At 46.3% G+C, this 21,768-nt stretch overlaps 2 long non-coding RNA genes and 2 pseudogenes across 2 annotated transcripts in view; 1 reads left to right on the top strand and 3 right to left on the bottom strand.

Moving 5' to 3' along the window:
- Positions 1-640: 640 nt before the first annotated feature.
- Positions 641-1,661, bottom strand: LOC139024642 (uncharacterized; annotated as a pseudogene).
- A 7,380-nt stretch (positions 1,662-9,041) lies between these two features.
- Positions 9,042-10,249, bottom strand: LOC139024643 (uncharacterized). The gene is made up of 2 exons (XR_011475979.1): positions 10,104-10,249; positions 9,042-9,980 (listed from the first exon to the last, which is right to left on the bottom strand). It is a non-coding gene; the product is annotated as an uncharacterized lncRNA (long non-coding RNA).
- Positions 10,250-10,714: 465 nt separating this feature from the next.
- The window catches only part of LOC112071841 (xanthine dehydrogenase/oxidase-like), an 83,678-nt pseudogene continuing 72,624 nt past the window's right edge, over positions 10,715-21,768 (bottom strand).
- LOC139024645 (uncharacterized) overlaps positions 18,745-21,768 on the top strand; it is a 6,103-nt gene continuing 3,079 nt past the window's right edge. The window contains exons 1-3 of the long non-coding RNA XR_011475981.1: positions 18,745-18,923; positions 19,134-19,278; positions 19,620-19,702. This is a non-coding gene — a long non-coding RNA (uncharacterized lncRNA). The remainder of the gene's footprint in view (positions 18,924-19,133; positions 19,279-19,619; positions 19,703-21,768) is intronic.

Raw genomic sequence — 21,768 nt, forward strand, 5'->3', positions numbered from 1 at the left:
GGCGATGACCTAATCATTGCCGTGCGCTGCACGTAGCACGCCAAGGTGCGCACCGGGCAAAGGCAATGAAGCCTCTCCTCTCTCTGTTCGGGGAGGGGGGGAAGAAAGCCCATAGCTCAACGGTCTGTGACCTATATGAGCTCTTAATAACCTTTGGCATAAATGCCGGGTTACGACGTAACACCGCTCTGCTCAGTTGCCATTGTTGGCAAGGCAGTCGGGTCTCATTGAAAGAGCACACAAATCACTGACACGCTTGGCTGTAGTCAAGGCAAAAGAAACTGTGCTGTCTTCAGAGACAACATCTTTGAGGGGGATTTTGATTCAATGGCTCGAACGGCGTTTCACAGAGCGCCTTGAGTACCAAAGTTAAATCCCACTGGGGTAGCATGGCTCTAGCCGCTACGTTCCCAATAGAAACCGCTCCACTAGAGGGTGGCTGAAGACGGTGTCTCTGCCAAAAACCTGCTGCTTGTAAAACATGAACTGTAGGAATGAGCGCACGCTCTTGACCTGACAGCACATGGGGTACACATTCTCTGTGGCACAGCACTGTGAAAACTGGCATACGACCTTGATGTGGAACTGGCATGCGCACTCTGTATGGTTCTGATTACTGAATCAGATAACCTACGGCGCTCTAGCCTGTCTCTCTCAGGGGCCAAACTCTCAGTGGCTGGCCAATTAGAGGAAATTGCTCTATCATGCCCTCCGCCTGAGACATTGCGTCCTCTCGATGTGGAATTGGCCATGATGGTGCAATCAACATTTGAGTCATCTCCGCGTACCACAGAGCCCCTGGGCAATCGAGGTCTATCAATATGATTGACAGCCCTCCTGTTCTCACGCGGGCTAGCAGTGGGAGAATACAGGACCTCGGTGGAAATGCGTACAGGCGAACATCCGGCCTCTGGTGGGCAAAAGCGTCTATCCCTAGTTGCGGTTCATCCTGGGCTCATAGGGAAAACCATAGGGGACACTGTGTGTTAACACGTAATGCGAACAGGTCCACCTCGGCTCTCCCGAAGCGTTCCCATATTTGGAGAACAATGTCAGGGTGCAAGCTGCCACTCGTCGTCTCGGGGACCCCCTTGAAACATGAGGTCTGTTCTGACGTTCTGACAGCCTGGAATGTGTGCTGCTGTCAACGAGCGAAGGTGCTCGTGAGCCCACAGCCACATATCCTCCGCCAGCCGGTGGAGTGCAGGAGACCTGACTCCTCCTTGGCGATTTATGTAGGCTACTGTGGTTTGGTTGTCTGACCAGACCAACATGTCGCGACCCCATAGGGTAGACACGAAGTGGGTCAGAACCAACAGAACTGTCTCCAACTCCAGGAGGTTGATGTCGCGTCCCGAGGGAGGCCACTCCCCTCCTACCGCCCGAGCCTGACATGTCCCTCCACATCCAGTCAGACAAGCGTCKGTAAACACTGGAATGTAGGAGCACACTCTGCCCATTGGGACCCCTTGTGTCAGAACGCACAGGTCTCTCCAATAGTTCAGGTCCGCTCTGAGCTAGAGGGGAACTACCAACAACCGACGACGGTGCCTCACTGGGTCCGGTCGTAGTTGGGCAAACCATCGCTGTGTTTTACGCATGTGCAGAAGTCCCAGTGGAACCATGGAGTGGGCAGATGACATGAGACCCAAAAGTGTCATGGCGGAATGCGCCGTCACCAAGTGATTTGGATAAAACCTTCGTAGGGCTAGCAACAAGGCAGCCCATAGAAGATCTGAAATTCGAGCCTTCATAGTCACGCTGCAATCCCAGGTAGACAATCTGATGACTGGGCCAAGACATGCTCTTTCACAAATTCACAGCGAACCCCAGACGTGTGAGATGAATCACTGTCTGTGTCGTGTGTGCTCTGCTGATGGGGCGAGAACCACTAGGTCGTCTAGGTCGGCTAGTAGCCTTATCCCTTGACGATGCAACGGTTCCAATGCCGGCCCTCCAAGCACTTGGAAAAGGTGCGAGGTGCCAGGGTGTACCCAAATGGCATCCTCGTGTAATCGTACGCCACCTCTTGGAAGGCGAAACGCAGAAACTGTGACGCAGATGCACCGGCACATGAAAGTATGCGTCCTTTAAGTCTATGCTTATACAAAAGTCCTTGTTTGTGGATACATTCCAGCAGAGGTTTTGTCATAAGCATTCGAAAGGACCGTTTGGCTACGCTCTCGTTGAGAGTGTGTAAATCTGATATTGGCCTCCTTCCCCCCGTCTTCTTTGGCACCAGGAAGTAGGGCAAAAATAGCCTGCTGTTCTTTTGCAACTACTGGGACAGCCTTCTTCGCCAAAACTTCAGTAATCTCCTTCACAAGATCGGATACTTTCTCTCAGGCGTCTTCATCACCACACCCGAATACTGGGGAGGAGTTCGATGGAATTGGATGTCATAACCTTTCTCCAACGTCTGACTTCGCCAGGAGGAGAGGGTGCAGCTTCGCTGCTACTCCGAGTAATGCCCTGAGAGCGGGAGAGCGCGAAGCTGTGGTACTGATAGTAGGAAGGACCTGTATTCCTCTATGGCCCAAGCCACCGCTGTCCCCTGACACTGAAGTGGTGGGACGGCCCAGGGTGGGCCCCGTCCCAAAGGGGGAGGTAATATTGGCGCATTTGTGAGTAACGGGGGCACCGACACTTTGGTTATACTTGTAACCTCGTGGTTCCAGCCCTCGGTGAACGCAGCATGGGTCTGACCTGCACTGACTGAGGTGCCTGCCTGAGTCGGTGTGCCGTCCCCCAACAGCGGTTGCATCATTGGCCCAACATGGGGCTGTGTACGCAAGCTGTTCCTCAAACCCTTATCCACATTACTCCTCAGAGTGTGTGGTGTAGAGTTGAAATAATTAGCACTTTCTGTGAGAAACAGGGGCGCCGCCCCCTTGGTTATACATGTAACCTTGTGGTTCCAGCACTCCGTGAACACAGCATAGATCTGAGCTAAACTAACTGGGCACTCGCCTGTGTTAGTGTGCCGTCTCCCAACAACGACTAGATCCACAATACTCTAGTGGACCTAGTCTCTCAAAGTACTTTGTGATGAGAGACTAGTCAAGGACCATATCACCTACACCTTACCTGCCAACCTAGACCCATTTCAGTTGGCATATCGCCCCAATAGGTCCACATACGATGCAATCGCCATCAGGCTGCACACTGCCCTAACCCATCAGGACAAGAGGAATACCTATGTAAGAATGCTGTTCATTGGCTACAGCTCAGCATTCAACACCACAGTACCCTCCAAGCTCCCTGCAAGGAGCCACCATTGGATGCCACGAGGAGTTACTTCAAAGTCTCATGGCAGAACGCCATGACCAGAAGTTCGATACTTTACTGGAGCAATTCCGCGGATTCCCCACTGTGCAGAGCGGACAATTAATCACACCCGTAATGTCCCAGCCCTCCCCGGTGTCCTGAGAACCCCGCTTACGGCCTCCGGAGTGCTACGCTGGAGATTCCGGAACCTACCCGGCTTTTCTCTCCCAGTGCTCCCTCATTTTTGAGCTGCAGCATTCTCGGTCTCCTAGGACCGCTCCAGGATAGCGTACATTTAGCGCTGATGTCCAGCAGGGCACTCGCCTGGGCCACGGCGGTGTGGGAGCAACAATCCGCCGTCTGCCTCAGTCTGGAGGAGTTATTGGAGGAAGTGGTTTGATTCTCCGTTGTCCGGGAGAGAGGCTGCTCGTAAGCTGCCCCAGCTATGTCAAGACTCCCGTAGTGTGGCAGACTACGAGGTGGATTTTCGCACGTTGGCGGCTGAGAGTGCCTGGAMCCCAGAAGCATTGTTTGACATGTTCCTGCTCGGAGTATCGGAGGAAGTAAATGATGAGCTTGCAACCCGGGAACAACTAACGGATCTTGACTCTGTCATCGCCTTGACCATTTGAATCGATGGGCGACTATGGGAACGAAGGAAGGAGAGGAAATTCGATTTCACTCGCACGTCCAAGAATTCCACCTCGACTCTGAGGCATCCCGGAAGTTCCCGATGGCTCCGTTGCCGAGAGAACACGAGACTACCCGAGTTCCCCAGAGAATCTGCAAAGTCTGCAGATTCACCTCTTCCCGAGCCTATGCAACTAGGCAGAGCAAGGCTGTCTCCAGAACGGCTATACAGGCTTCACACTAAGAGCTGCCTGTATTGCGGGACTACTGGTCATTTCGTCTCCAATTGTCCGCTAAAAGACCAGGTCTACCGGTAGGAGCAAGTACTCGTGGGCCATACGGATAACTCTTACTCGCATCCCTTTTCATGCCAGGTTGCTGTGGGGGAACCAGTCGAAATCGCTCCCGGTACTCATCGACTCTGGGGCCGTTGAGAGCTTTATGGACGCTATCCTGGCTTCTGAGCTGGGCATCCCCACTCAGCCCCTCTCTATTCCCATGGACACTAGAGCACTAGACTGGCACTCTATAGACAGGGTCACCCACAATACCACCCCCATCAACCTAAGTGTGTCAGGGAACCACAGCGAACGATCCAGTTCCTGCTCATCAAGTCTCCTCAGGTTCCCGTGGTATTGGGATTCTCCTGGCTCCAGCAACACAATCCCCTCATTGACTGGTCTGCTGGTGCCACCATGGGCTGGAGCCCGCTCTGTCACCCCCATTACCTGAAGTCAGCGCAGCCTGCCCCAGGACATCTTCCCAGGTGCTTGGAAGCTGCCATTCCCACGGAGTACCAGGACCTCTGGGAGGTGTTTGGTAAGGCCTGGGCCACTTCGCTTCTGCCACACCGACCATATGACTGTGGGATTGACCTTCTCCCAGGCACCACTCTGCCCCGGGGATGACTGTACTCTCTGCTTGGGTCCGGAGACCAAGGCTACGGAGACCTACATTGAGGACTCCCTAGCTGCAGGGTTCGTGTGTTTTCTGTTTGTCTGTTGCCAGYTTGTTTTGTTTCGTGAAACCTTTCAGCTTTTGTTCCCCTGCCCATCTGTTCTTGCTCCTGTTTTTCTAGTCCTTCCCGGTTTTGACCATTCTGCCCTGACACTGAGCCTGCCTGCCGTTCTGGACCTTTTGCACCCTCCTGGATTATTGACCTCTGCCGGCCTTTGACCTGTCGTTTGCTTGCCCCTGTACTAGAAATAAACTTGTATTTCCTCGACACTGTCTGCATCTGGGTCTTCCCTGAAACCTGATAAGATGAAAACATCATCACTGGGCCCACAGAAATCCTATTCAATTAATAGTGATTATATACACTGAGTACATCAAACATTAGAGACACCTTCCTAATATTGAGTTGGGAAACACTGTTGGGGGGACTGGAGGACTGGAGTGGGGAAACACTCCCCTATATGACCAAGCTGCAAAATAAAATGAAATAAAATAAAATAAATAAAATGAAAACAAAAATATGTTTTTTATTTTTATTTAAGGTTAGCAGTGTGGATAGGGTTAACATTAGGGTTAGGTTTAAAATCAGATTTTAAGAAGATATTGTAGAAGTAGGCTGGTTTTCCGACTTTGCAAACTTGACCAGATAGTGATGACCTGAGAGTAACTTGGCCAGATAGTGATGACCTGAGAGTAACTTGGCCAGATAGTRATGACCTGAGAGTAAGTTGGCCAGATAGTGATGACCTGAGAGTAAGTTGGCCAGATAGTGATGACCTGAGAGTAACTTGACCAGATAGTGATGACCTGAGAGTAACTTGGCCAGATAGAGACAATCACAAAGACACGTGAAAAAGATCAGGGTGTGACAGATAAGGCCATAGAAAGGAGTGGTCTTCACCTCACACTGGACAGACAGGAAGGGACTGGACATCTCACAGGTCCTGCTGTCATGACAACAAGTCAAGTAAGTACATCTCATTGTCTTGTATATTCTGTTGCTATGATTTTCTCTTTCCGATCCTCCTTGTGTTGTGGGAAGTGTAGGCAGGCTGAAAAAAGACCATGATACACGTTGATTCAAATGTGAAAAAAGTTTTCTAGATTAAGTAACGTGTAGGGAGCTTGTGTTGTATTTGTAACAGACATTTAAAATGTCTATCTTACAGATTGTATTCAATGACTTGTTATTAGATAGATTGTTTATCAATGAGTGTTCTGTTGATTTCACTGCTTAGCAGGTGAGCACAAGGATTAAGCAGATCAGAGAGTAAAGAGTGAGTGACAACTGAATATAAAGAAACCGACATGAGAAGCTGTATTCACTCTGTAGATACTACAGGTCAGAAGACACAGAGTGACAATGGGAGGAAGTGTATTCACTCTGTAGAGACTACAGGTCAGAAGACAGCAGAGTGACAATGGAGGAAGTGTATTCACTCTGTAGATACTACAGGTCAGAAGACAGCAGAGTGACAATGGGAGGAAGTGTATTCACTCTGTAGACTAACAGGTCAGAAGACAGCAGAGTGACAATGGGAGAAGTGTATTCACTCTGTAGAGACTACAGGTCAGAAGACAGCAGAGTGACAATGGAGAAAGTTATTCACTCTGTAGAGACTACAGGTCAGAAGACAGCAGAGTGACAATGAGGAAAGTGTATTCACTCTGTAGATACTACAGGCAGAAGACAGCAGGTGACAATGGAGAAGTGTATTCACTCTGTAGATACTACAGTCAGAAAACAGCAGAGTGACAATGGGAGGAAGTGTATTCACTCTGTAGATACTACAGGTCAGAAGACAGCAGAGTGACAATGGAGGAAGTGTATTCACTCTGTAGATACTACAGTCAGAAACAGCAGAGTGACAATGGAGGAAGTGATTCACTCTGTAGATATCTACAGATCAGAAGACAGCAGAGTGACAATGGGAGGAAGTGTATTCACTCTGTAGATACTACAGGTCAGAAACAGCAGAGTGACAATGGGAGGAAGTGTAGTTCACTCTGTAGATACTACAGGTCAGAAGACAGCAGAGTGACAATGGGAGGAAGTGTATTCACTCTTGTAGATACTACATCAGAAGACAGACAGAGATCAATGGGAGGAAGTGTATTCACTCTGTAGAACTACAGTCAGAAGAGCAGAGTGACAATGGAGGAAGTGTATTCACTCTGTAGAACTACAGATCAGAAGACACAGATGACAATGAGAAGTGTATTCACTCTGTAGATACTACAGCAGAAGACAGCAAGTGACAATGGGAGGAAGTGTATTCACTCTGTAGATACAACAGTCAGAAGACAGCAGAGGACAATGGAGGAAGTGTATTCACTCTTTAGATACTACAGTCAGAAGACAGCAGTGACAATGGGAGGAGTATTCACTCTGTATACTACAGGTCAGAAGACAGCAGAGTGACAATGGGAGGAAGTGTATCACTCTGTAATACTACAGGTCAGAAGACAGCAGAGTGACAATGGAGGAAGTGTATTCACTCTGTAGAATACTACAGTCAGAAGACAGCAGAGTGACAATGGGAGGAAGTGTATTCACTCTGTAGAACTACAAGGTCAGAAGACAGCAGGTGACAATGGGAGGAAGTGTATTCACTCTGTAGATACTACAGTCAGAAGACAGCAGAGTGACAATGGGAGGAAGTGTATTCACTCTGTAGATACTACAGGTCAGAAGACAGCAGATGACAATGGAGGAAGTGTATTCACTCTGTAGATACTACAGGTCAGAAGACAGGCAGAGTGACAATGGAGGAAGTGTATTCACTCTGTAGATGACTACAGTCAGAAGACAGCAGATGACAATGGGAGAAAGTGTATTCACTCTTGTAGACTACAGGTCAGAAGACACAGAGTGACAATGGGAGGAAGTGTATTCACTCTGTAGATACTACAGGTCAGAAGACAGCAGAGTGACAATGGAGGAAGTGTATTCACTCTGTAGATACTACAGGTCAGAAGACAGCAGAGTGACAATGGAGGAAAGTGTATTCACTCTGTAGGACTACAGGTCAGAAGACAGCAGAGTGACAATGGAGAAGTGTATTCACTCTGTAAGACTACAGTCAGAAGACAGCAGAGTGACAATGGGAGGAAGTGTATTCACTCTGAGATACTACAGGTCAGAAGACAGCAGAGTGATCAATGGAGGAAGTGTATTCACTCTGTAGATACTACAGGTCAGAAGACAGCAGAGTGACAATGGAGGAAGTGTATTCACTCGTACATACTACAGATCAGAAGATCAGACAGAGACTAATGGGAGGAAAGTGTATTCACTCTGTAAATACTACAGGTTCAGAAGACAAGCAGATGACAATGAAAAGTTATTCTCTCTGTAGATACTACAGGTCAGAAGACAGCAGAGTGACAATGGGAGGAAGAGTTTCTATCTGAACAGTCAGCTACACAGGTTCCATGACTATTTAATTTAATTCTGTAAATCATAACAATGGCTCAATCTTGTCTCTTCTTCGTGGCTCTGTGGTCTCTCTCTTATTAACATAGAGCTAGTCAAGGGGTTAGGCTAAGTACAATGAAGCCGGTTAGCCAAAGAAAAAGTGTGATAGAATACTGTTTTAAACATTAACTTTATTATACTTTGTGTGTGTGTGTGTGTGTGTGTGTGAGATCATGCATGTCTGTGTGTGTTTATCAAACTAGCGCTCACAGTCTCAAGTCAGAATTAAACGTTCATWCATTTTTCTCAAAGKTGTTGCAAACGTCAAATTTCAAAGTGTTTACGGTTAAGTTTTAGGCATTAACTCAAAATGTTTCACCACTCGGCAGTCGCGTTCTGTGAGCTCGCGTCGGCCTACCACTTTGCGACTGAGCCGTTGTTGCTCGTAGATCTTTCCACTTCACAATAACAGCACTTTCAGTTGACCGGGGGGCAGCTCTAGTAGGGCAGAAATTTTACTAACTGACTTGTTGGAAAGGTGGCATCCTATGACGGTGCCACGTTGAAAGTCACTGAGCTCTTCAGTACGGGCCATTCTACTGCCAATGTTTGTCTATGGAGATTGCATGGCTGTGTGCTCAATTGTATTTACCTGTCAGCAACGGGTGTGACTGAAATAGCCAAATCCACTCATTTGAATGGGTGTACACACACCGTATAGCAAGCACTTACACACAGCATAACACACAGTCAGAGGCCTCAGCCAGAGGATTGGAAATKTATGTTTATTTAACAGATTAACTCTGTACATTATTGAAATGTAAAATAAAGTAAATTCTTCAATTACACCAATGCTTGATAGTATCTTTTAATTTTTGTCTCAGTCTAATCAAGTAGTTGAAGTAATTTAGTTATTCTGTGTCAGTCAAGTAGTATTTAACTAGTTGAATTGAAAACAGTAGCACCGCAGACACACTACTGCCCACCAGATGGCGCTGTTTTACTAAAACCTGAGTACGCATAAAATAAATTAAACAAATGATTCCTATAAAACTCTATCACTCAACATAACTGCTAAATAAAATCAATTTCTGCTAGTAAAAGGCAAATTAAATTAATATGTATACAATATCATACATTTAGGAAATTATATTAAATTTAACACACAAACACAAGATGTTGATTTATTTGATAAAAGGTATATAACAGGCATCATTACAGATATTGAATTGATCATAGGTCATTTGTATATGATATGCAGTGAGGTCTGAAAATGATTGAAATCCCTTGAAAAAGATCCTCAATAGTTACTGTATGTGGTGTGTGATTGGTCTGGTCAGTTCCCGTGGCCTCAGCGACACTTTCCTCCAATCAGAATCTGTGGCCTCCTGACCTATTTCACAATGCACCATGGTGGCTATGGGGGCAACCCAACAAGGACTGCTTCCTAGGTCAAACTGCTGATAGTCAGGTAGGCTTCAGATCTGGCCTTCATCTTAATAGTCTCGTCCTCTTCACTGATCTAAACCGTAGTGGACAAGTGAAAGCAGACCCCCAACATCCACTATATTGTTCTGAGTTCTCAGCTCAGTAAGGATGAGAGACAGGAGACAAGGAGATGAAGCCCCTTTTACACTACCGAGATCCACCCATGTGTGCTTTGGGGTAAGAGTTCCAAACTGATTAGGGTTCTGGCTCCATTACAATACTGATTTAGGTTCTTGCTCTCATTACAAACTGAGTATGGTTTAGGTTCTGGCTCCATTACAAACTGTATTAGGTTCTGCTCCATTACAAACTGAGTCTGGTTAGGTTCTGGCTCCATTACAACTGATTAGGGTTCTGGCTCCATTACAAACTGAGTCTGGTTAAGGTTCTGGTCTCCATTACAAACTGATTAGGGTTCTGGCTCCATTACAAACTGAGTCTGGTTAAGGTTCTGGCTCCATTACAAACTGAGTATGTTAAGGTTCTGGTTCCATTACAAACTGAGTCTGTAAGTTTGGCTCTTACAAACTGAGTCTGGTTAAGGTTTGGCTCCATTACAAACTGAGTCTGGTTAAGGTCTTGTCCATTACAAACTGATCTGGTTAAGGTTCTGGCTCCATTACAAACTGAGTCTGGTTAAGGTTCTGTCCATTACAAACTGAGTCTGGTTAAGGTTCTGGTTCCATTACAAACTGAGTCTGGTTAAGGTTCTGGTTCCATTACAATAACTGAGTCTGGTTAAGGTTCTGGTTCCATTACAAACTGAGTCTGGTTAAGGTTCTGGCTCCATTTACAACTGGTTAAGGTTCTGGCTCCATTACAAACTGAGTCTGTTAAGGGTTCGGTCGTCCATTACAAACTGAGTCTGTAGTTAGGTTCTGGCTCCATTACAAAACGATTAGGGTTCTGCTCCATTACAAACTGATTAGGTTCTGCTCCATTAAAACTGTCTGGTTAAGGTTCTGGTTCCATTACAAACTGAGTCTGGTTAAGGTTCTGGCTCCATTACAAACTGATTAGGGTTCTGGCTCCATTACAAACTGATTAGGGTTCTGGCTCCATTACAAACTGAGTCTGGTTAAGGTTCTGGCTCCATTACAAACTGATTAGGTTCTGGCTCCATTACAAACTGAGTCTGGTTAAGGTTCTGGCTCCATTACAAACTGATTAGGGTTCTGGCTCATTACAAACTGATTAGAAACAGTCGTTTCCTCAGACTGAGACAAAGGAATTTAATGGCATAAATTTGGAACAGATTAACCTTCTCTCTCTCTGCTTGCTATCCTATTCTTTTCCCCTCCGTCTCTCCCCCTCCGTCTCTCCCCCCTCCGTCTCTCCCTCCGTCTCTCCCCTCCGTCTCTCCCCCTCCGTCTCTCCCCTCCGCTCTTCCCCCTCCGTCTCTCCCTCTCTCTCTCCTCTTGTCTGCACGTCTTCTCTCTGTAGTGCTGTTCGTCTTACACTACGACAGCCCATGGAGTGAAGGTGCCTGGCTCTGCAGGGGGGCACTGGAACCCAAACAACAACAAATCAGTGTCTCCCTAGTTGTATTCTTGGATTGTTAGAGATGTGATGATCATACATACCAGTTTGGTGAAGCGGTCCTCGCAGGCGTTGCGTATCCTCTCAGGTGTGGCCGGGCTGTCGAATCTGAAGGGCCCACTAAGGCCTGACTCCTTCCTGGCAGCGGTGACGGCATCTTTGATGGCAAAAAACACTGAGGCCGCAAGGAAGAGAGGAGGCTCACCTACCGCCTAGAAAGAGAGAGAGAGAGAGAGAGAGAGAGGAGTGTTAAGGACGATAAATTAAACTGGGGTCTCACAAGAATAGAAAGAGGGCTTCCTTCACAATAAGAGTGTCCCTACCTTGGAGGAGAAGATGGCCTTGTCGTTGGGTGCGTCTCGGAGCAGAGACACTGTGAGGTCAGTGGGGATGTCTCCAAAGGCGGGGATCTTGTACATGCCTGGTCCGCGCGTGAACAGGTATCCCTCAGGAGAATACTTCAGCTCCTCCAGGGTGTACAGACCCACACCCTGCATAAATCCCCCCTCTACTTGCCCTATGTCCAGAGCTGGGTTCAGACTATTCCCCACATCTATGACGATGGACGTATGAATGTTCTAATGGAGAGATGGAATGAGATGGAGGATATTGGTTTGTGTCTTATCAATCGATGCAGTCCTAAAATCTCTCATGAAAAAGTAGGAAACACACACTAGCACATCCCTCCATGTATTTACCTTGTGGCTGCCGGTCAGACAGTCTATCTCCACCTCAGAGCAGGCCACTCCGTAACTGAAGTAGTTGAACGGGCGACCTGTGTTGGTCTCAAAGTCATAACCAAGGTCTGGAGTCCTGAGGAAGACATAAATAAACAGTTAATTACACCAAGAAATCTTCCTGGTGATTTTCGGTTCCAGTTGTGCCATTTAGCAACAATGTAGCCTAGCTAGCATTTAGCCTAGCTAGCATTTAGCCTATCAATCGAAATGTTGTAGTCTAGCAAGAATGTGTAGCCTACCTAGCATTTAGCAACATTCTAGAACAGCTAGCATTTAGCCTAGCTAAAAATGGCAGATTAGCTAGCATTTAGCAGCATTGTAGCAAGATATCAACGAGATATGGTCATTTATTGTGCTGCCTCACAGGCAAACTATTTTGAAAAAAAAATACTAAATCATTAATTTATTGTTAAAACGGGTTAGGTAGTAATACACCGTGTGTTGTTTTTTTGTGTCTGTGTTCCAGCTAACGTACTTGTAGAATCCATTGGCAGACAGACTGACCCGGTCAAAGTAGGCAGAGTTCACCTGAAAACAGACAGTGAGTAATTGATTAAAACACATGATGTTTAAAAGGAAGGGCACGCTGGGTTAAAGGCCCAATTCAACCATTTTTGTCTCAATATCAAATCATTTCTGGGTAACAATTACATAACTTACTGTAATAGTTTTCCATTAAAAATATTCACTACCGGTCAAAAGTTTTAGAACACCTACTCATTCAAGGGGTTTTCATAATTTTTTATTATTTTCTACATTGTACAATAATAGTGAAGACATCAAAACTATGAAATAACATATATGGAATCATGTAGTAACCAAAAAAGTGTTAAACACATTCTTCAGATAGCCATCCTTTGGGGTCGGGTGAATGTGGAGGCCAGGTCATCTGATGCAGCACTCCATCACTCTCCTCCTTGGTCAAATAGCCCTTACACAGCCTGGAGGTGTTTTGGGTCATTGTCCTGTTGAAAAACAAATGATAGTCCCACAAAGCCCACACCAGATGGGATAGTGTATCATTGCAGAATGCTGTGGTAGCCAGGCTGGTTAAGTGTGCCTTGAATTCTAAATAAATCACAGACAGTGTCACCAGCAAAGCACCCCCACACCATCACACCACCTCCTCCATGCTTCACGGTGGGAAATATACATGCAGAGATCATCGGTTCACCAACACTGAGTCTCACAAAGACATGGCGGTTGGAACCAAAAATCTCAAATTTGGACTCCAGACCAAAGAACAGATGTTCACCAGTCTAATGTCCATTGCTTGTGTTTCTTGGCCCAAGCAAGTCTCTTCTTATTATTGGTGTCCTTTAGTAGTTGTTTCTTTGCAGCAATTCAACCATGAAGGCCTGATTCACACAGTCTCCTCTGAACAGTTGATGTTGCTTGAACTCTGTGAAACACTTATTTGGGCTGCAATTTCTGAGGCTGGTAACTCTAAAGAACTTATCCTCTGCAGCAGAGGTACCTCTGAGTCTTCCATTCCTGTGGCGGTCCTCATGAGAGCCAGTTTCATCATAGCTCTTGGTTTTTGCAACTGCACTTGAAGAAACTTTCAAAGTTCTTGAAATGTTCTGGATTGACTGACCTTCTTGTCTTAAAGTAATGATAGACTGTTGTTTCTCTTTGCTTATTTGAGCTGTTCTTGCCATATTATGGACTTGGTCTTTTACCAAATAGGGCTATCTTCTGTATACCACCCTTACCTTGTCACAACACAACTGATTGGCTCAAACGCATTAAGAAGGAAAGAAATTCCACAAATTAACTTTTAAGAAGGCACACGTGTTTATTGAAATTCATTCCATGTGACTACCTCATGAAGCTGGTTGAGAGAATGCCAAGAGTGTGCAAAGCTGTCATCAAGGCAAAAGGTGGCTACTTGAAGAATTACATTTTTTATTTTGTTTAACACTTTTTTGGTTACTACATGATTCCATATGTGTTATTTCATAGTTTGGATTTCTTCACTATTATTCTACAATGTAAAAAATAGTAAAAATACAGAAAAACCTTGAATGGGTAGGTGTTCTAAAACTTTTGACCGGTAGTGTACACTACCGGTTTTTAGCTAAAAACACTTTCTCATGCCCAAATTTAGCTAGGACTGTCCGGGAGAGGTCTGAGTGAGGGACCTAATTGGAGGGATCTAATGGGTAGGTTATGTAACGTAGAAACGAATAGCTATTGGCGGAGAGGTTTGGAACTAGCTTTGTTACTGGTCTATTAACCGCCTGGTAATGTCACTAGGCGAGCCAAAACTCCACCCATGCAAAACCCTGCTGATTAGAAGCTCCTGTGTAAMTTGTATTTTCAACCAACAACTATCAGGATATAGCACTTTACAATGCTAGTTTCATCAGCTGTTGTACAATATGATACAAAACACAAGAAAATACATGAATTTTGACTGCATTGGGCCTATAAAGATGAGCAATGAAACCATCCAATCAGAAATAAGACTGGATATGATTGACAGGTACTGACCCATTCCTCCCAGCATCCTTTGGGATTCTTGGTCTTGTAGGGTTCTAGACGGTGGAGTAGGATCTCACACGCATTCTAGAGAGAGAGCGAGAGAGACCGAGAGAGAGAGCGAGAGAGAGAGAGAGCGAGAGAGAGAGAGAGCGAGAAGCGCAGGAGGCGAGAGAGCAGAGCGCGAGCGAGAGACGCGCGAGTAGAGAGCGCGAGAGAGACAGAGACAGCATGAGAGAGACAGAGACAGCGAGAGACAGCGAGAGACAGCGAGACAGCGAGAGACAGCGGAGAGACAGCGAGAGACAGCGAGAGACAGCGAGAGACAGCGAGAGACAGCGAGAGCACGCGAGAGACAGCGAGAGACAGCGAGAGACAGCGAGAGAGAGAGAGAGAGAGAGCGAGAGGCGAGAGAGACGAGAGAGAGAGAGAGCGAGAGCGAAAGAGCGCGAGAGAGAGGCGCGAGAGAGACAGAGACAGCACGAGAGAGACAGAGACTGCGAGAGACAGCGAGAGACAGCGAGAGACAGCGAGAGACAGCGAGAGACAGCGAGAGACAGCGAGAGAACGAAGCGAGACACGAGAGACAGCGAGAACGCGAGAGACAGCGAGAGACAGCGAGAGACAGCGAGAGACAGCGAGAGAGAGAAGAGAGAGAGAGAGACGTTAGAGAGATTGGATGCAGTAAAGGATATTGAAAGCACAGGTGAGTGTGTGTGTCTTACATGCACAGCGGCTCCATTGAGGTCGGAGGAAGCAGAGGCAGCAGTAGGGCTGGTGTTGGGAACAGTGTTGGTGCTGGTCTCTGTGATGTGGATCTTACTGCTGGGGATACCCAGGGTCCTACTGGCCACCTGAGACACACACACACACACACACACACACACACACACACACACACACACACACACACACACACACTTATTTAATAATCCAGTGAATAACTAGTATACTAGTGTAGTAGTTTAAATAGCAGCTCTATAGAGATTATCTAAAAGAAGAAACTATCTCTGTTTCCACTAACTCCTCTAGTGATTCTTTGTCGACATTTAGAAAGTTCGCATAGAAAAAAGATGCGACAATTACCAGCTTAACGTAATGACGTAACACCAGCAACGAAAAACGTTTTCCCCCCCAAAAAAACCTACACTGGTTGAAATGTTTCTATTGCTTCTTTAGGCCAATTGTGCATTAATGAATGAGTGACAGCCTGTGTATCCCACCTATCTGTTTCATGTCTCAGGTAGCCCACGAAAGCCAGCATGGATTAAAATGCAATAACTGACTAATATTCTAAAAATTCACCCTCGGCCAACATAGCGCCACGGTCCGTGCCATGATGACATTTACACTCCTATAGATCTGAAATAATTTGATGTTGAAACTTGCATCCAGACGACCAGGAAAATCATTTCAAGCATTCTTGAAAGTCAGGACAATCATTTACATGTTTTTATTTTGCAARCAGTAGGCATATTATATTTAAAATAGCAGCCAGCCACCCCATCGTCATTAGTCCTAATAAGGAAAGTTCGACATAAGAAAAAAATGTACTCTTGTTGAACGGAACAAAGTTGAGAAAATGTCTCCTATATCTGCCGTTTCCATTAATAAAAATGTCAAAACAATGTTGGCCGATATTGCGTTTGTTGATTAAACCTGGGTCAACGGAAACCTGCCTAATGTCTGTCTACCTGTCATTTTAGGGCCCTGTGTTTTGCAAAATCATGTGACACAGCAACATTTTATCCTGCATTTTAAATCATGTGACACAGCAACATTTTATCCTGCATTTTAAATCATGTGACACAGCAACATTTTATCCTGTATTGGGAATATAGACTTACCGACAGGGATGTGGCTTACCACAGGGATGGCTTACGCACAGGGATATACTACCACAGGGAGTTAGCGCTACAGGGATTGACTACCACAGGGATTGCGGGCTACCACAGGATAGGCCTACACAGGGATAGTCTACCACAGGGATTGGACTACCTACACAGGGATTGACTACACAGAGATTGGCTACCACAGGATTGACCTACCAGCAGGGATACTACCAGGGATTGCTACCCAGGGATTGACTACCACAGGGATAGTACTACCACGGGCATTGACTACCACAGGGATAGTTTACCACAGGGAGTTGACTTACCATACCATAGTGCATTGATAGGTTACACAGGGCACAGTGCATTGTGGTCTGACACTGGTTTTGTTGGTTTGCTCTTTAACTTCCTGTCTGTTAATTCAAACTGTATATTAACGACAGCATCATAACAGGCTTAACGTGTCACAATTGTGTTTGAGTTTGTGATTTTTACTACAATCATAACATTTGAATCAGCCTTTTTCTAAGAAAGCACTTTGAAGAGTTCCTAAAAGAAAGATAAATAAATAAAAGTACAGAAATAATGTATTTTGATCTGATTGAGTTTTGAGGAGAAGTGGACTAGACTCAGTATGTAACACAGATATGCAGAACGTGTACATCTACAACACACACTGTACAGACCTACAATACTACTACAATACATTGCATGCTGGCTAGTTCATCTACAGTTTTTCGTTTAATACAAATAATGAACACGTGACCTAGTTTTCCTTCCCTGATATATCAGTAGGTAGCTAGCATGCTAGACGCTTACTATGGGGAATCTTCATGTAAGCAAGTTTTACTATTTCATCTCTCTCTCTCTCTTCTCTCTTCTCTCTCTCTCTCTCTCTCTCTCTCTCTCTCTCTCTGTCTCTCTGTCTCTCTGTTCCCTCTGTCCCTTTTCCTCTGTCTCTCTCTGTCTCTCTGTGTCTCTGTGTCTCTGTCTCTCTCTGTGTTTCTTCTCTCTCTCTGTGTGCTCTCTCTTCTTCTCTCGTGTCTCTCTCTCTCTCTCTTGTGTCTCTCTCTCTCTCTCTCGTGTCTCTCTCTCTCCTCTTCTCTCTCTGTGCTCTCTCTCTCTCTCCTCTCTCGTGTCTCTCTCTTCTCTCTGTGTCTCTCTCTCTCTGCTCTGTCTCTCTCGTCTCTCTCTGTGTCTCTCTCTCTCTCTGTGTCTTCTTCTCTCTCTCTGTGTCTTCTCTCTCTTCTCTGTGTCTTTCTGCTTCTCTTCTTGTGCTCTCTCTCTCTCTCTGGTTTCTGTCTCTGGCTCGTTTCCGTCTCTTCTGTGGTCTTCGCTCGTCTGCTCTTCTCTCTGTGTCTCTGTCTCTCGTCTCTGTCTCTGTCTCGTCTGTCTGTCGTCTCTGTCTCGTTTCTCTGCTCTCTGTCTGTCTCTGGTCTCTCTGCCTCCGTCTCTGCTTCTTCTCTGCTCTTCTCTGTCTCTGTCTCTGTCTCTGTCTCGTGTCTCTGTCTCTGTCTCTGTTCGGTCTTCTCTCTCTCTGTCTCTGTGTCTGTCTGTCTGTCTCTCTGTCTGTCTCTCTGTCTCTAGGTGGGCTTTATGAAGTCAGGTAAAGTGGTGGCTCTGAAGAAGCCTACTACAGCAACGCAGGAAAACTCCATGGACCTCTCTCTCTCAGTGAGTACACACACAACACACACACACACACACACACACACACACACACAATTGTTCAACAGATCAAGAAAAATCCATGTTAACTAAGCTCTGTTTAACTCTCCAAACCTCAGTTATACATTCTTAGTATTTCTCGGTCTGTCTCTGTCTGTCTGTCTCTCGTCTGTCTCTGTCTGTCTTCTGTCTGTCTCTGTCTGTCATCTGTCTGTTCTGTCTGTCTCTGTCTGTCTCATCGTCATCTGTCTCTTGTCTGTCTCTGTCTCTGTCTTCTCTGCTGTCTGTCTCTGCCTGTCTGTCTGTCCTGTCTGTCTGTCTGTCTCTGTCTGTCTCTGGTCTGTCTCTGTCTGTCTCTGTCTTCTCTGTCTGTCTCGTCTGTCTCTCTGTCTGTTCTGTCTGTCTCTGTCTCTTGTCTGTCTGTCTGTCTCTGTCTGGTCTGTCTCTTGTGTCTCTCGTGTCTGTTCTTGTCTGTCTGTTCTCTGTCTGTCTGTCCTCTCTGTCCTGTCTGTCTGTCTGTCTGTCTGTCTGTCTGTCTGTCTGTCTGTCTGTCTGCTGTTGTCTGTCTGTCTGTCTGTCTGTCTGTCTGTCTGTTCTGTCTGTCTGTCTGTCGTCTGTCTGTCGTGTCTGTCTGTCTGTCTGTCCTGTCTGGCTGTCTGTCTGTCTGTCTGTCCTGTCTGTCTGTCCTGTCTGTCTGTGTTCTAGATCATGGAGCCGTGCGTTGTTCCACATGGAGAACTCTTACAGCATCGCTAACATTAGAGGGCGTGGCTACGTGTGTAAGACAAACACCTCCCGTCCAACACGGCCTTCCGAGAGGTTTGGCGGCCGCAGGGAATGCTGATCGCTGAGAGTTGGATGAGTGACGTAGCTCTGAGCCTCGGGCTGCCCGCTGAACAGGTACACACACACGTCTTCTCGTCTGTGTTTACAAACAGGAATTCACTGTAATCAGAGTAATATATGTGAGACTTGTCTCAAGTTTGTTATTGTTTGTGTGTGTGGTGGTGATGTGTGTGGTGGTGTGTGTGTGTGTGTTGGTTGTGTGTGTGTGTGTGTGTGTGGTGTGTGTGTGTGTGTGTGTGTGTGTGTGTGTGATTTGTTGTGTAGGTACGTCGTCTGAACATGTACATCCACGGAGAGAGGACTCCCTACAGCCAGATCCTGGATCACATCACCCTGGACCGCTGCTGGGACCAATGTCTGGAGTATCATCCTTTAACCAAGCAGAGCTGGAAGTAGAGACGTACAACAGGTACACACACACACACACGCGGTCCCACACGCGTCCCAACAGCGGTTCAACACGGGGTCCAACACACACACGTTCAAACACACCGGTCCAAACACACGGTTCAAAACAACACGGTCCACAACACAACACACGGTCCAACACACACGGTCCAACAACACACACGAGTAACCAAAACAACACACGGTCCAACAACACACGGTCCCACACACCATCTCCTGAGGATGAGTGATGATTATGACGCGGGTCCTCTTCTTCCTATTCAGTTGGTTTCCATGGTTATTAAAAAGGTATTCAGTCTGTTAGGCACCATTGCCTGCGTCATGACGTTCTTGTGTGTTTAGGGACCACCGTTGGACAAAGCGAGGGCTGTCTGTCGTCCCCACCAAGTTTGGCATCAGCTTCACCGCTCTCTTTCTTAACCAGAGTCAGTGTGTGTGTGGCCTGTGTATGTGTTGTGTGTGAATATATATGGCTGAGTTGTTTGCGTGTGATCAACATATTTTTATTTGTGTTACTTTTCAGGCGGTGCATTGGCTCATTATTTACACAGACGGCTCCGTGCTGTTGACTCCGGAGGACTGAGATGGACAGGTCTACACACCAAGATGGTGCAGGTAGACATAACACAAGGGCGTAGACCAAACGGATGGTGCAGGTAGGACACTAAACAAGATGTGCAGGTAGGACACTAACACCAAGATGTGGCAGGTAAGGCACTAACACACCAAGATGGTGCAGGTAGGACACTACACAACCAAGATGGTGCAGGTAGGACACTAACACACAAGATGGTGCAGGTAGGACACTAACACAACCAAGATGGTGCAGGTAGGAACACTAACACACCAGAACGGTGAACAGAAAGACACTAACAACCAAAACGGTAGGCAGGTAGGAACTAACACACCAAGATGGTGCAGGTAGGACACTAACAACACCAAGATGGTGCAAGGTAGGACACTAACACACCAAGATGGTGCAGGTAGGAACTAACAAACCAAGATGGTTGCGGTAGGACACAACAACACACCAAGATGGTGCAGGTAGGACACTAACACACCAAGATGGAGCACGGTAGGAAACTAACACACCAAGAAAGTGCAGGTAGGACACTAACACACAAGATGGTGCAGGTAGGACACTAACACACCAAGATGGTGCAGGTAGGACACTAACACAACCAAGAAGGTGCAGGTAAGGACAAACTGTTAAGCACAACACAAGATGGTGGCAGGTAGGACAACTAACACTACACACAGAATGTGAAGCAGGTAGGACACTAACACACCAAGAGGTGCAGGTAGGACACTAACACACCAAGAGGTGCAGGTAGGACACTAACACACCAAGACGGTGCAGGATAGGAACTAACACACCAAGACGGTGCAGGTAGGACACACTAACAAACCAAAGACGGTGCAGGTAGGACACTACACACCAAGAGGTGCCAGGTAGACACTAACACACACAAGATGGTGCAGGAGGACACTAAAACACCAAGAACGTGCAGTTAGGACACTAACACACCAAAGACGGTGCAGGTAGGACACTAACACACCAAGATGGTGCAGGTAGGACACTAACACACCAAGATGGTGCAGGTAGGACACTAACACCAAGAGGTGCAGGTAGGACACTAACACACCAAGATGGTGCAGGTAGGACACTAAACACACCAAGATGGTGCAGGTAGGACATACACACCAAGATGGTGCAGGTAGGACACTAACACACCAAGATGGTGCAGGTAGGACACATAACACACCAAGATCGGTGCAGGTAGGACACTAACACACCAAGACGGTGCCAGGTAGGACACTAACACACCAAGACGGTGCAGGTAGGACACTAACACACCAAGACGGTGCAAGGTAGGACACTAACACACAAAAGATGGTGCAGGTAGGACACTAACACACCAAGATGGTGCAGGTAGGACACTAACACACCAAGATGGTGCAAGGTAGGACACTAACACACCAAGAATGGTGCAGGAGGACACTAACACACCAGATGGTGAGGTAGGACACTAACACACCAAAGACGGTGAAGGTGGGACACTAACACACCAAGATGGTGCAGGTAGGACACCTACACCAAAGAATGGTGCAGGTAGGACACTAACACACCAAGATGGGTGCAGGTAGGACACTAACACACCAGATGGTGCAAGGTGCGGACACTAACACACCAAAATGTTGCTGTGTCACATGATTTAAAATACAGGATAAAATGTTTGCTGTGTCACATGATTTAAAATAACGGATAAAATGTTGCTGTGTCACATGATTTAAAATACAGGATAAAATGTTGCTGTGTCACATGATTTAAAATACAGGATAAAATGTTGCTGTGTCACATGATTTAAAATACAGGATAAAAGTTGCTAGTGTCCACATGATTTAAAATACAGGAACATAAAATGGTTGCTGTGTCACAATGATTTAAAATACAGGAAAAAGTTGCTGGTGTCACACATGATTTAAAATG

Source organism: Salvelinus sp. IW2-2015, unplaced genomic scaffold (genome assembly GCF_002910315.2).
Source record: "Salvelinus sp. IW2-2015 unplaced genomic scaffold, ASM291031v2 Un_scaffold1739, whole genome shotgun sequence".
NCBI lineage: Eukaryota > Metazoa > Chordata > Actinopteri > Salmoniformes > Salmonidae > Salvelinus > Salvelinus sp. IW2-2015.